Genomic DNA, 14,848 nt, shown 5'->3' with positions numbered 1-14,848 from the left:
TGGGTTCCAGATATATGGAACAGGTTTGGATCCTGGGACAATATTATTTAGAGGGATAGAGACCGATACTGTAGCAGCCCAAACTCATCAGGTGTTCCATTCCTTTTACGAGGAGATGAGTGTAGAAAATAAGATCCCCCATAATGCTAAGAATTTGTTCATTGATTTAGCCGAGAGTATTGCTGGTAGTCTTAATGTAACCAACTGCTATGTGTGTGGAGGTACTAATATGGGAGACCAATGGCCATGGGAAGCAAAGGAGGTAATGTATTCCGGTTCTGAGACAATTGAACAGATAACATCTTCTCAAGCTGATTATCAAATGAGTGTTAGAGGTAAATCTGAGTGGCGATTAAAGACTTCCATTATAGGTTATGTTTGCATAGCAAGGAAAGGAATAATGTTTAATACATCTGTAGGAGAATTGACTTGTCTAGGGCAAAAAGCTTATGATGATGATACAAAAGATACGAGTTGGTGGTCAGCTTCAAATGTCTCAGAACCACCTAACCCGTTTGCAAGTTACACCAATTTAAAGGATGTGTGGTTTGACCTACCTGCTACATCTAGTTGGAAAGCCCCAGCAAATTTGTACTGGATCTGTGGTAAGAAAGCCTATTCCGAGTTACCACAGGACTGGGAAGGGCATGGGTATTAGGTATGCTCAAACCATCCTTCTTCTTGTTGCCAATTGAAACAGGAGAGACTTTGGGAGTTAATGTATATGATGTGAATCATAGAAAGAAAAGGGGACCCCTAGAGATAGGTACCTGGGAAGATAATGAGTGGCCTTCCCAGCGTATTATAGATTATTATGGGCCAGCTACGTGGGCAGAGGATGGTACTTTTGGATATAGAACCCCAATATATATGCTCAACCGTATTATAAGGTTACAGGCAGTGGTTGAGATCATTACCAATGAGACATCGCAAGCGCTCAATCTCCTAGCGAAACATAATACTAGGATGAGGACAGCTGTTTACCAAAATCGATTAGCTTTGGATTACCTATTGGCAGTAGAGGGAGGTGTATGTGGGAAGTTTAACCTAAGCAATTGTTGTCTTCAAATAGATGATGAAGGGCAAGCAATAGCTGAGCTTACTAGCCATATGGTTAAATTAGCACATGTACCTACCTACTCAGGTATGGAAAGGGTATAATCCGAGTAGTTGGTTTGGTAACTGGTATGAGCAGTTTGGAGGACTCAAGGCATTGGTAGGTGGAGTCATGCTAATCTTGATGCTGTGCCTTCTCCTGCCGTGTCTGATTCCTTTGGTAGTTAGGTCTGTGCAGAGCATTATAGAGAATATAGCAGAGAGAAAGGCTGCTGCACAGATAATGGCTATGAGGTATGAGCTATGAGCTATGAGGTATGAGGCTTTAAATCAAGGAGAACTAGTACAGGAAGAGCAATGTTGAGGGATTCGTATCTTTAGGGAGTCGCAAAGTCTGGTCTGGTTTATGGCAACTTGAGGTGTAAGCAAACTATGGTTAAGTGATGCATCTGGAATTGTGAAATATCAGAAGCATCAAAGGGGGGAATGTGGTGGAATCTCGGTAAAAATAAACTTAGTGGGCCGAGATTACCACGTGGTATGTGTACGTGCATATACTGATGTATCGGTCGGTTGGTTGCACGTGGCAAAGATACAATCAGTAGTGTACGGAGCATGTACAAGAATACAGGATATAGTATTCCCCTCCTCCATTGTGCTGGACAAGCCATGTGGTCAAACAGGAAGTTAGTCTTTGTTCGGTTGATTGGGTAAGAGTATGTGTGGGTGGAGCTTATTATGGGTGGAGTTATATGCCTACATAAGGGACCTACACTGTATGTTCGGGGCTCAGATCTTGTTGTATTTTGGTATTTTGGTGACATTAGTCCCTCTGAGTCCCGGTCGGTGAATCGAATAAAGAATCTCTTCCTTCCTGAAGAAACCTGTGTCCATCTCTCTGTGCTCGGCTTCCGTCAGTTTCTCCGGTATCACTATCATAGTTCCATCTCTACATGGTGTCAGGAAAAAGAGCACACATTGTTAGCTAGGTACTACCTAAAATGCAAAAAATAAAAATGGCACAAGTAATCTTAAAGTAACAACACCCAAAAAAGTGTCAAACCATTCCACATGCAGCAACCCAAAAAGAATCCTGATAAAAAAAGAATCCCACAAGAGTAAAGGTTTACTAGGTAGTACCACACACACACCCCATGCATATTGTTTAAGTGGGGCCTTTGTGGGGACTATAGTTGGTGGAGATGTGGAGAGGATACATGAGATCTTTTACACATGTGGTAATCATGTAAAGTTATTTACAACTGTTTGAAAAGATTCATAGGCTGGTCTCTTATTTTTTCTATGGTGAATTGTTCTCCAGAAATGATGTTGTTGCATCATGTGCCTGCCCAAGGCCAGGTATATTATTATTATTATTATTTTATTATTTATATAGCGCCATCAGATTCCGTAGTGCTGTACAATGGGTGGACTAACAGACACGTAATATAAGAAATCACTTACTGCCAGGCTACTAAATGCAGCCAAATCTCTCATTCCAGTAGGCAGGAAATCCCATGCACCAAAGTCTCACAGCATTTTGTCAATTCAGTTTCCTTTGCTTCTGCATGCAGGCTCTTCATGGAAAGTATGGCACCTAGTCCATTCCTGAGATTGGTTTTGCTTCTATTTTTTTGCATTCACTTTTACACTTTCTCCTCCCTTCCCCTCCTCTTACCTTTTTTTCTCCCCACATATCCCAGACACTGGCTTTAAAACCACTAACATTCCAGATGCTGTGGACTACATCTCCCATAATGCTCTTACAGCCATAATCCCAGCAAAGTATCTAGGGATCTGTAGTCCCCAACATCTGGAATGCCTGAAGGTTGTCTACCTCTAGTTCTTATTTGTATACTATTTGTTTATAGATGTTGTACTTTTTAGATATTTTTTAATTTGTAGCCTAGTTTCTTTTTTTATACTATGCATCTGTAGTTATAATGATAACTTTTACTGGGTAGGTACTATCTTTTATATTGTAACATTTCCTTATCGTTATGTCCTTACTGTTACTGGAATGGACGTTTGTTCAAATATGTCTTGCTAACTGGATATGACACTCTTATTATATTCTCCATAAACACGTATAGGAAACCTATATTCCCGAAAATAACAATCGTTCTGATCGTAGATGTATACCTGTGTGTGTGAGGGTATGTTGTCACCTGAATTCAGATCTGCTCATACATTCTTTTCCCCCTCCACTTTGTATTTTTGAAAAGTGAACACATGAAAACCATAAACATTCAGCAGTAGTCCGTTAAGTAAGCAGTTTTTACACACGCAACATTGACAAGCAAGTTGTAATAAGTACATGCTATGGAGATTTTAGATTTGGTTAAAGATGTTTTTACGATTTCTGTATTCTGTTAGTTTACTGACTTGACCTTGCTGCTTGCTGTTTGCGGTATTTGTAAACAAATAAAGCCATAACACAGTTCCAAGGTTTCTCAAAGTAAATCGAGATCGCAAAAGATCGCAAAAGCTATCCTTACGAATATATCTCTTCTTCCCTTTTCATCTCGTCTCAATGTGTAGTTATAATATAAATAAAATATATTTGAGCAGTGGCGAAACTACCAAGGTTGCAAAGGTCGCTTTTAAGGACAGGCACTGGAGTCCTGCCTGTCAGAGGAGGGGGCTCCCCATGCAAATCTGGTACTTAGTATATTGGCAATTTGGCAAAATACTTAATAAATTACTGCATGGAGCACTTTACGCTCAACAACCCATCCCCCATTGTTTTGGCTCTCTGTGAATGAGTGAAAGCACTGTTGCTGGGTTAACTTTGCTAATGCTCTTACTGGAAAAGTGTCAGGATCGGGACAGGGATCCAACACGCAGAGTACAAACAGTAGCCAGATACGTATACCGGACCTTAGAATGGCCGGACTAACGTAAGTAGTACAGTATAGAATGGTCAAAGACAAGCCGAGGTCGAGGGTAACAGAAGACAGGTAAGCGAGAGACAAGCCGAATCAAGGGTAACAGAGATAAGCAGAGTAAGGTAAACAAGCCGGGTCAAAACCAAAAGGGATAATAGAATACACAAGCACTGAGTGACTAGAACAAGCTAGAACCACGACAGGGCAATGAGCTAATGAAAGAAGCTCTGTTAAATACCCTGTTCAGAGCAGTAACCACGCCTCCGAGGCGTCCTGATTGGTCCTGCAGCAATTGACTGACAGGTCGTTCCGGGGGAGTGTCCTGATGACTACTTCCTGCCTAGATGCTGTAAAAGGCAGTCACTCCCTCGCGGCCGGCCTAGCATGACCGGATAGACCGCGGGGAAGGGAGCCATCAGACCGTCTGGATGGAGGAACAGCTAAGTCTCTACCTCTTTCGGAGGTAGAGACCACAGGTACCCTGACAGTACCCCCCCCTCAGATACGCCCACCGGGCGGAATGAACCGGGACGAGATGGGAAGCGAGAGTGATACGCCCTGCAGAGACGGGGAGCATGAACATCCTCCTGAGGTACCCAACTCCTCTCCTCAGGACCATATCCCTTCCAATCAACCAGATATTGTACTCTCCCCCGGGAGATTCGAGAATCAATAATAGAGTTAACCTCATACTCCTCCTGACCCTCCACCTGAACGGAGCGAGGAGGGGCTATTGTGGAGGAAAATCTGTTACATATGAGTGGTTTCAGCAATGAAACGTGAAACGAGTTCGGGATGCGTAAGGTATTAGGAAGAGCTAAACGATACGCAACTGGATTGATACGGGTCAGCACCCTGTAGGGTCCAATATAACGAGGAGCGAACTTCATGGAGGGCACTTTTAAACGGATGTTCCTCGTGCTCAGCCATACCCTATCACCTGGAACAAAGACCGGAGCCGCCCTTCTACGTTTATCAGCGTGTTTCTTGACCAACATAGAGTTGTGCACAAGGATTTGTCAAGTTTGATCCCACAACTTCCTCAAATTGGCAACATGAACATCAACCGACGGCACCCCCTGGGAAGGAGAATCCGAAGGAAGAATAGATGGATGAAAACCATAATTCATGAAGAAGGGGCTTGAATGAGTAGAATCGCAAACGAGATTGTTGTGTGCAAACTCCGCCCAAGGAATCAAACCGACCCAATCATCCTGGTGTTCAGAAACAAAGCATCGTAAATATTGTTCAATTTTCTGGTTGGTACGTTCAGCAGCTCCGTTAGACTGAGGATGATAGGCAGAAGAAAAGTTCAATTTAATACCAAGTTGAGAGCAGAAGGACCTCCAAAAGCGGGAAACAAATTGGGAGCCTCTGTCCGATACAATTTGAGAGGGTATCCCATGTAGGCGAAAAATCTCCTTAGCGAATATCTCTGCCAATTCGGGAGAAGACGGGAGTTTAGGCAGGGGAATGAAGTGTGCCATCTTAGTAAACCTGTCAACCACGGTGAGGATAACAGTCTTTCTTTTAGAGATAGGTAGATCGACAATAAAGTCCATGGCCAAACAGGACCATGGTTTTTCTGGAACCTCCAAGGGGTGCAGGAATCCACATGGAAGCGTATGGGGTTGTTTGGTTTTAGTACAAACTTCACATGCAGCGATGAACTCCTCAATATCCCTCCGTAAAGCAGGCCACCAGAAGTCCTTAGAGATCAACGCGTAAGTTTTGCGAATACCAGGATGTCCCGCCATCTTGCTATTATGTAAACACTGTAAAAGTTCCAGTTGAAGAGCAGGAGGAACGAAATGACGGCCCGCAGGAGTCTGTTTAGGTGCTAGATGTTGCAACTTAATGATCTCGGCCAGTAATGGAGAATGAATCCTGAGATTCGTATTAGCAATGATATTGCATTTCGGAACTATAGAAGAAAGAACTGGTTCAGGTACAGTAGAAGGTTCATATTGGCGAGATAATGCATCGGCTTTAGAGTTTTTAGAACCAGGTCTGTAAGTCAGTACATAATTGAAGTGAGTCAGGAATAAGGACCAACGAGCTTGTCTAGAGGATAAGCGCTTAGCCTCCCCAATATAGGACAAGTTTTTGTGGTCCGTCAAAATCGTAATAGGGTGTAGGGTCCCCTCCAACAAATGTCTCCACTCCTTTAAGGCTTTAATGACTGCTAACAGTTCCCTTTCCCCGATGTCATATCTGCTCTCAGGCCCAGAAAATTTCTTAGAGAAGAAACCACAAGGGTGTAACGGTTTATCCACCCCTAACCTTTGAGACAGAACAGCCCCAACTGCTGTCTCAAATGGCATAACAGTGTATTCGTAATGGCCATACCGGGTATTGAATGCCGTCATCCACTCGTGACCTTGCTGGATTCTTACCAAATTGTAAGCCCCTCTGAGATCTAACTTGGTGAAGATTTTGGAGCCCTTAAGACGATCAAATAACTCGGTAATCAGTGGGATAGGATAGGCATTTCTGACAGTTATTTTATTCAAGCCTCGGTAATCGATACAAGGTCTCAGCGTGCCATCCTTCTTCTTAATGAAAAAGAACCCAGCCCCGGCCGGAGAAGAAGACCTCCTGATGAATCCCTTTTCTAAATTCTCCCGAATATACTCCTCTAGAACCGAGTTTTCCTGAACAGACAAAGGATATACATGGCCCCTCGGAGGCATAGTGCCGGGTAGAAGCTTAATCTTACAGTCAAATGACCTGTGTGGAGGCAAAGAATCGGCATTCTTCTTGTCAAACACTGCCCTTAAGTCTAGGTAAAGGTCTGGTATTTGTCTTTCTGTGGACTGAGTAGGATTCTCCGGTATGTTAATATTAGCCAATGGAGAAACCTTGCACAAACACCGATCCTGGCAGCCCTGGCCCCACGAGAGTATCTCTCCTAACTCCCAATCGATAATAGGGTTATGTTTTTTCAACCATGGGTACCCCAGAACTATGGGAACGGAAGGAGACGAAATGAGCAGAAGAGATAAATTCTCCACGTGTAGGATACCAACATTTAAATCAATGGGTATGGTCTCACGAAAGATAACAGGGTCTAGTAGTGGTCTACCATCTATGGCCTCAACGGCCAAAGGTGTCTCCCTTAGCTGGGATGGGAAATTGTTCTTACTAGCAAAGGCTTGGTCGATAAAATTCTCAGCAGCACCGGAATCTATCAATGCCATAGCCCTTACTACTTCCTTCCCCCAAGTTAAGGAAACTGGTAGCAGAAGCCTGTGATCTTTATAATTAGGAGTAGAGGACAAAATAGAAACACCCAAGGCCTGTCCTCTAGAGAGACTTAGGTGCGAGCGTTTCCCGGGCGGTTAGAACAGTTCGAGAGTAAATGACCCTTGGCTCCACAATACATACACAAACCCTCTCTTCTCCTGTGCTGTCTTTCCTCCTCAGAGAGGCGGGTATACCCTATCTGCATAGGTTCAGTAAGCAAAGATATCAGGACTTGGAAAAGCGGGAGCTAACCTAAAAGAAGGTCTCTGGTTCCTCTCTCGAGTGTTCTGTCTCTCTCTTAGACGTCATCTATACGAGAGATGAACGAAATTAAATCCTCTAAATTCTCAGGGAGTTCTCTGGTAGCAACCTCATCAAGGATTACATCAGATAGGCCATTCAAAAATACATCCATATACGCCTGCTCATTCCACTTGATTTCTGCCGCCAGAGACCTGAACTCTAGTGCATAATCCACCAGTGTTCGGTTCTCCTGTCTCAGGCGCAACAGTAATCTGGCTGCATTAACCTTTCTACCTGGAGGGTCAAATGTTCTTCTAAAAGCAGCTACAAATGCGTTATAGTTATAAACTAATGGGTTATCGTTCTCCCATAGTGGGTTGGCCCATCTCAGAGCCTTCTCAATGAGTAGGGTGATAATAAATCCTACTTTTGCCCTATCTGTAGGATAAGAGCGAGGTTGCAATTCAAAGTGGATACTAATTTGGTTTAAAAAACCACGACACCTCTCAGGAGCCCCACCATAGCGTACTGGGGGGGTAATGCGAGAAGAAGCACCCACTGTGGCTACCTCTAGACCTGAACCGACAGGAGAAACAGGGGTATTACGTATCTCCTCTGGTGGGTTATTGGCACAAGCTAATAGAGCCTGTAGCGCAAGCGCCATCTGATCCATTCTGTGATCCATGGCTTCAAACCTAGGATCAGGAGCAGCCAGCTGACTGTTTGTACTTGCAGGATCCATTGGCCCTGTCGTAATGTCAGGATCGGGACAGGGATCCAACACGCAGAGTACAAACAGTAGCCAGATACGTATACCGGACCTTAGAATGGCCGGACTAACGTAAGTAGTACAGTATAGAATGGTCAAAGACAAGCCGAGGTCGAGGGTAACAGAAGACAGGTAAGCGAGAGACAAGCCGAATCAAGGGTAACAGAGATAAGCAGAGTAAGGTAAACAAGCCGGGTCAAAACCAAAAGGGATAATAGAATACACAAGCACTGAGTGACTAGAACAAGCTAGAACCACGACAGGGCAATGAGCTAATGAAAGAAGCTCTGTTAAATACCCTGTTCAGAGCAGTAACCACGCCTCCGAGGCGTCCTGATTGGTCCTGCAGCAATTGACTGACAGGTCGTTCCGGGGGAGTGTCCTGATGACTACTTCCTGCCTAGATGCTGTAAAAGGCAGTCACTCCCTCGCGGCCGGCCTAGCATGACCGGATAGACCGCGGGGAAGGGAGCCATCAGACCGTCTGGATGGAGGAACAGCTAAGTCTCTACCTCTTTCGGAGGTAGAGACCACAGGTACCCTGACAAAAAGCTTTAATGTGGTCTGCACCTAACAGAGGAATAGACCACATGCTCTCCCAGGGATTGTAATGAGGTAAGCAGGAGGGTGGTAAAAAAGTGTTTTTTAATGATAATATTGCCCCACACAATCACAGTTATCCAACCCTACACACAATCACACTTCGTAAACCTTACACTCACTCACACTTATCAGGGCCGGTGCAAAGAATTTTGGGTACATAGGCGAAGATGCATTTTTCCGCCCCCCAAAAACATCTGCACGTGAGTGCCTCTTAACCTCCCTTTTGTGTTTCTTATCCCGTCTTTAAATATCTGACTCCATTTAGTGTATTTTATCTCCAATTTTTGCCTTTGTGTGTCTCCTATGTCTCCTCTTTGTATGACTCTTACATCCTCCCACATTTTGTGTATCTTACTCCTCCCAGACCCTTTGTGTGACTCCTTTTCTCCCAGCCCTTTTGTGTCTTCCCAGCTCCTTTGTGTGTGTCTCTTTCCTTCTCAAGCCCCGCTGTGTGTTACTTTCACATCCAGCCCCTCTCCCCGTCCCTTAATGGTCCCTGTTCCTTTCCCCCCTCCTTCCTTTTCCTGTAGCTCAGGGTATTTCTCCCCTCCTCACCCACCCCCATAGTGGTCCCCTCCCCTTCCTGGTGTGCCTCCTACCTTTCTTGTAGCGTGGCTGAGCGGAGCGAATCCCGGTACAGTGAGATTTTCATGTCAGTCCTGCCAGGTACAGGAAACAGAAGTTCCTGTACCACGGTACACTCCGCTTGGCCACGCTACAGTCAGGGGTGTATAAACACTGACAGTCACACACACTCAATGACAAACACACAGACGTCTCTGACAGCCAGACTCACTTATCTGACACACTCATTCATTGACAGACACTCGCACGCACACTGACAGACACACACACACTGACAGACACACACACACACAAACTCAGACACACATACTCGAACACACACACACACTGACAGACACACATACTCACATGCGCACACACACTGACATACACACTCACACACACTGACAGACACACACACACAAACATACTCGAACACACACACACTGACAGACACACATACTCACATGCACACACACACACTGACATACACACTCACACACACTGACAGACACACTCACTCACACACAAACTCAGACACACTTACACTCACATGCGCACACACACACACTGGCACACACACACACTGACACACACACAAACTCACATACACACATACTGGAACACACACACACTGACAGACACACATACTCACATGCACACACACACACTGCCATACACACTCACACACACTGACAGACACACTCACACACAAACTCATAGGCACACTTACACACACACTAACAGACACACATACTCACATGCGCACACACACACACACACACACAAACTCACAGACACACCTACTGGAACACACACACACTGACAGACACACATACTCACATGCGCACACACACACTGACATACACACTCACACACACTGACAGACACACTCACTCACACACAAACTCATAGACACACTTACACACACACACTAACAGGCACACATACTCACATGCACACACACACACACACTGACAGACACACACACACACACAAACTCACAGACACACATACTGGAACACACACACTGACACACACATACTCACATGCGCACACACACACTGACACACACTCACACACACTAACAGACACACTCACTCACAAACACTGACAGACACACTCACTCACACACAAACTCATAGACACACTTACACACACACTAACAGACACACATACTCACATGTGCACACACACACACACACACTGACAGACACACACAAACTCACAGACACACATACTGGAACACACACTTACACACACACTAACAGACACACAAACTCACATGCGCACACACACACACACTGACAGACACACATACTCACATGCGCACACACACTGACATACACACTCACACAAAATGACAGACACACTCACTCACACACAAACTCATAGACACACTTACACACACACTGACAGACACACATACTCACATGCGCACATGCGCACACACACACACTGACAGACACACACACACACACAAACTCACAGACACACATACTGGAACACACACACACATACTCACATGCACACACACACACACTGACAGACACACTCACACACAAACTCATAGACACACTTACACACACACTAACAGACACACATACTCACATGCGCACACACACACTGACAGACACACACACAAACTCACAGACACACATACTGGAAAACACACACACTGACAGACACACATACTCACATGCGCACACACACACTGACATACACACTCACACACACTGATAGACACACACACACACACACACAAACTCACCGACACACATACTGGAACACACACACACTGACAGACACACATACTCACATGCGCGCACACACACACTGACATACACACTCACACACACTGACAGACACACTCACTCACACACAAACTCAAAGACACACTTACACACACACTAACAGACACACATACTCACATGCGCACACACACACACACTGACACACACACACACACTGACAGACACACATACGTATTGCTGAACACATTAGAAATATTAAGAAGGGACTTCCAATGCATAATCTTTCCAAGCACTTTAAAGAGATACATGGGGGAGACCCCACAGGACTTGCATTTATGCCTATTGAGAAAGTGAATACCTACTGGAGAGGAGGTAGCATTGATAAGGCTCTAGATCAGACAGAAGCTAAGTGGATTTGTAAGTTAGGGACTTTGGTCCCTAAGGGACTCAATGTAGATTTTGAGCTTAATGCCTTCCTATATTAATTTTGTCCAGCTGTTCATTGATCATTTTCTCAATATTTTTTTTTCTCTCCATCTTTATTTATAGTCCCCCTTTTTTTTTCTCTCCATCTTTATTTATAGTCCCCTTTTTTTCTTTTCTTTTTTTCCTCTCCATCTTTATTTATAGTTACAGACCACCACCAGGGATTATTTATTTATTATTTATTATTATTTTGTATATATATATATATATATATATATTTTTTTTTTTTTATATGTATTATATATATTTTATTTATTTTTCATATGCATTAAGTATGCAGTATTATTTATCATTAATTATTATTTTTCTCCTGTTTTCTCCTAGAAGGATGGATTCACACTATACCTATATGGTACCTATCTAGTATTGGTTATCCATATGTAGTCAATATACTATTATGATTTTATCCACCTATCTTCATGTATATATACCAATTTATGTCCAGCATTTCATCATCTCTAATCAATTCATTATATATGTTCCTTTCATTTGGAACATTCATATATTGCTTTTATGTATTTTTGCATTTACCGGTCTTATGTATTTGTCTACATTTTATGAGACTTTATAAATATTGTTTTTACCCTAGTGGCAATGATTTGCATTATATATATATATATATATGTATCATTTTATGCAGGTACAAATACTGTTTTTATTAGTATAGAATATATTGGTTTAAACACCTAAACGTATGATTGATAATATGGCAATGTATATAAAGAAGAACTGAAGCACTAGGCACTATTATGTCTCTGAGGAAGTAGGGCCCATTCCCTACGAAACGCGTAAGACAGGCGTCCTAGCAACACACGGGATCAGACGCATGTACCAGCAGCACCACTAATCTCCACATGCAGGACCTGTTTGGAAAGTACCGCCACCGGAGGCATCTGCCCTGCACGTCCCCTGAAGTGAGGCTCCTGCTCGGGACGTGCTCACAGACACAAGCCATCCTCACCGGCAGCTGTATATTGAATCATCACAATCCGTATCCATCCTTAACAATCCGAAGGTCCTTGCTGTTATTTTTCTATGCATCAGTCTGGTAATGCATCTCTGAATCTAGTGTGACCTGTATTTTTATTATATTTACCTTCTCCAAAGTTATTTTAATATATTCAATAAGCTGGCATTTTTTATATGAAGTGATCCAGTTTTATGCTTCAGTTTTCCAGCAATATATTGTTTCCATTTTTATTCCTCAGTTCCTTGTACTGTATTGCTTATTTGTAACTTCTATCTTTTACAAAGTATATTATTTGCAACAGGTATCATTTATCCCTCATGTTGTTTGGGATATATACACCAGTTTCATACTTATTTTTTGGTCATCCAGTAGAGAATTTGGTCTCTCATTCTTCCCTTTTTGTATTTTTGTATTTATTTATTTATTTATATATATATATATATATATAATTTTTTTCTATTTCTCACCCCCCTATATAGCACTGCTTTGCATGTTTGCACATTCTTAAAGGATATTTAAAGGTATAGCAGCATTCTCTTTGTATTTTTGAACATTTAAAGGGATATCCCGTTTATTTGAGATCTCCACTCATAGCACCTTTATTCACATTTTTGCACATTTATAGGGATACTTTGTCTATTCCAGATTTAAAGGCATAGTACCATATATTTATATTTTTATTCTCTATTTAGTAGTATTTTAGCCATTAGTCACCTAGCCAGCTCCTGGTATTCCCACTCTTCTAGAGAGTTCTTTTCCCACATACTCACATGCACACACACACTGACAGACACACACAAACTCACAGACACACATTCACACTCACACTCACATGCACACACACACAGTAATTAATAAAGTAATTAATAATAAATTACATTTAAATTTCCCACCCAGCCTCCCTACCTGGAGTGCTGGCGTGGGTCTCTCATTGGTGGTCCAGTGAGGCTGCTGGGAGGCGTGCGGCTGAAGTGGATTAGGAGGCGGCGAGGGAGCTCTCATCTCTCTGACCGGCTCCCTCGCAGGCTGTTTTCTGATGCCGCGGGAGCCGGAATATGACGTCATATTCCGGCTCCCGCGGCATCAGCAAAAGGCGCGCGAGGGAGCCGGTCAGAGAGACCAGAGCTCCCTCGCTGCCTCCTAATCCACTTCAGCCGCGCGCCGCTCCGGGGATCCAGGAGGTGACCAGGCAGGAGGGAGCACCCTCCTTCAACCAGCCCCACACAATTAGCCAAACACACATAATCGCACTCACTTTTCTTTACGCATACATATGACACTCCATTTACCACCACATATCTTACTCAGGTGTTTTTCTTAGAGGGAAGGAACGACGGAGACCCTTATTTTGTATTTCTACCAGGTTCAGTGGTTCCTAGGTATACCACAGGAATTGAACAGGTATATTGTTGAGATAGTAAAAAAAAAAACAACTCTACATAATGTAATTTCAAGAAAATAAATTTATTTAAATCTTAAAGAAAAAACAAAAGATAGAACACAGAAATAATTGCAATGAACATTAAATATAAACTGAAAGACACATTGGGTGAGATGAACTAATGGGTGATATGTTAAACAATGTTCACTCCAGTTAGAGACCTCTTTTCAGACTCTGTGTTATTTAATTGGTACCAGAGTATGTAAGGTTACCATGTCTTATTACACATATTTAGTACACATTTTTGTAGTATTTGTAGAACTGAGAGGTTGGAAATTCCCTGGAGTAAACACTATCCTACTTATCACACTTAATAACAGGGGTGGCCAAAAATGTGGATCAGGTGTTGTTGAACTTCAGCTCCCATGACCCTATATGATGCAAAATATCATGGGAGTTGTATAGACTGAACACTGAAGATCCATCATTTGACTGCTCCTGGCTTAGTACATGTAACCCATAATAATGGTTTATAAAGTCTTGTGTAACCGAAAAAGTACCAAACTGACATTCTGAGATTGATTGAGGTATTTAACTTTTTTTGGCTATAAACTTTTTTTTCATTTAAGATAATAGTATAAGAGCCTTTTTAATAACACTTTTTAATATACTTTTAATAGGGTCTGTTCAACAGAAATGATTAAAATCCATATGTTGCATATTTAAATTTTCTTATTTTACATCCAGATAGGTCGAACATCCACAACAAACATTTAGTCATATTTCAAAACTGCACAAAACTACACTACATAAGTAACATCAGCTTACACGTTACTTTTTGTTAAGATCCAACAATATTGTTGCAAATCTAAAATAGAGGCATAAGAA

The sequence above is a fragment of the Pelobates fuscus genome, chromosome 5 (assembly GCF_036172605.1).
Source record: "Pelobates fuscus isolate aPelFus1 chromosome 5, aPelFus1.pri, whole genome shotgun sequence".
In the NCBI taxonomy this organism is placed as follows: domain Eukaryota; kingdom Metazoa; phylum Chordata; class Amphibia; order Anura; family Pelobatidae; genus Pelobates; species Pelobates fuscus.
This window is presented reverse-complemented; position numbering follows the sequence as displayed.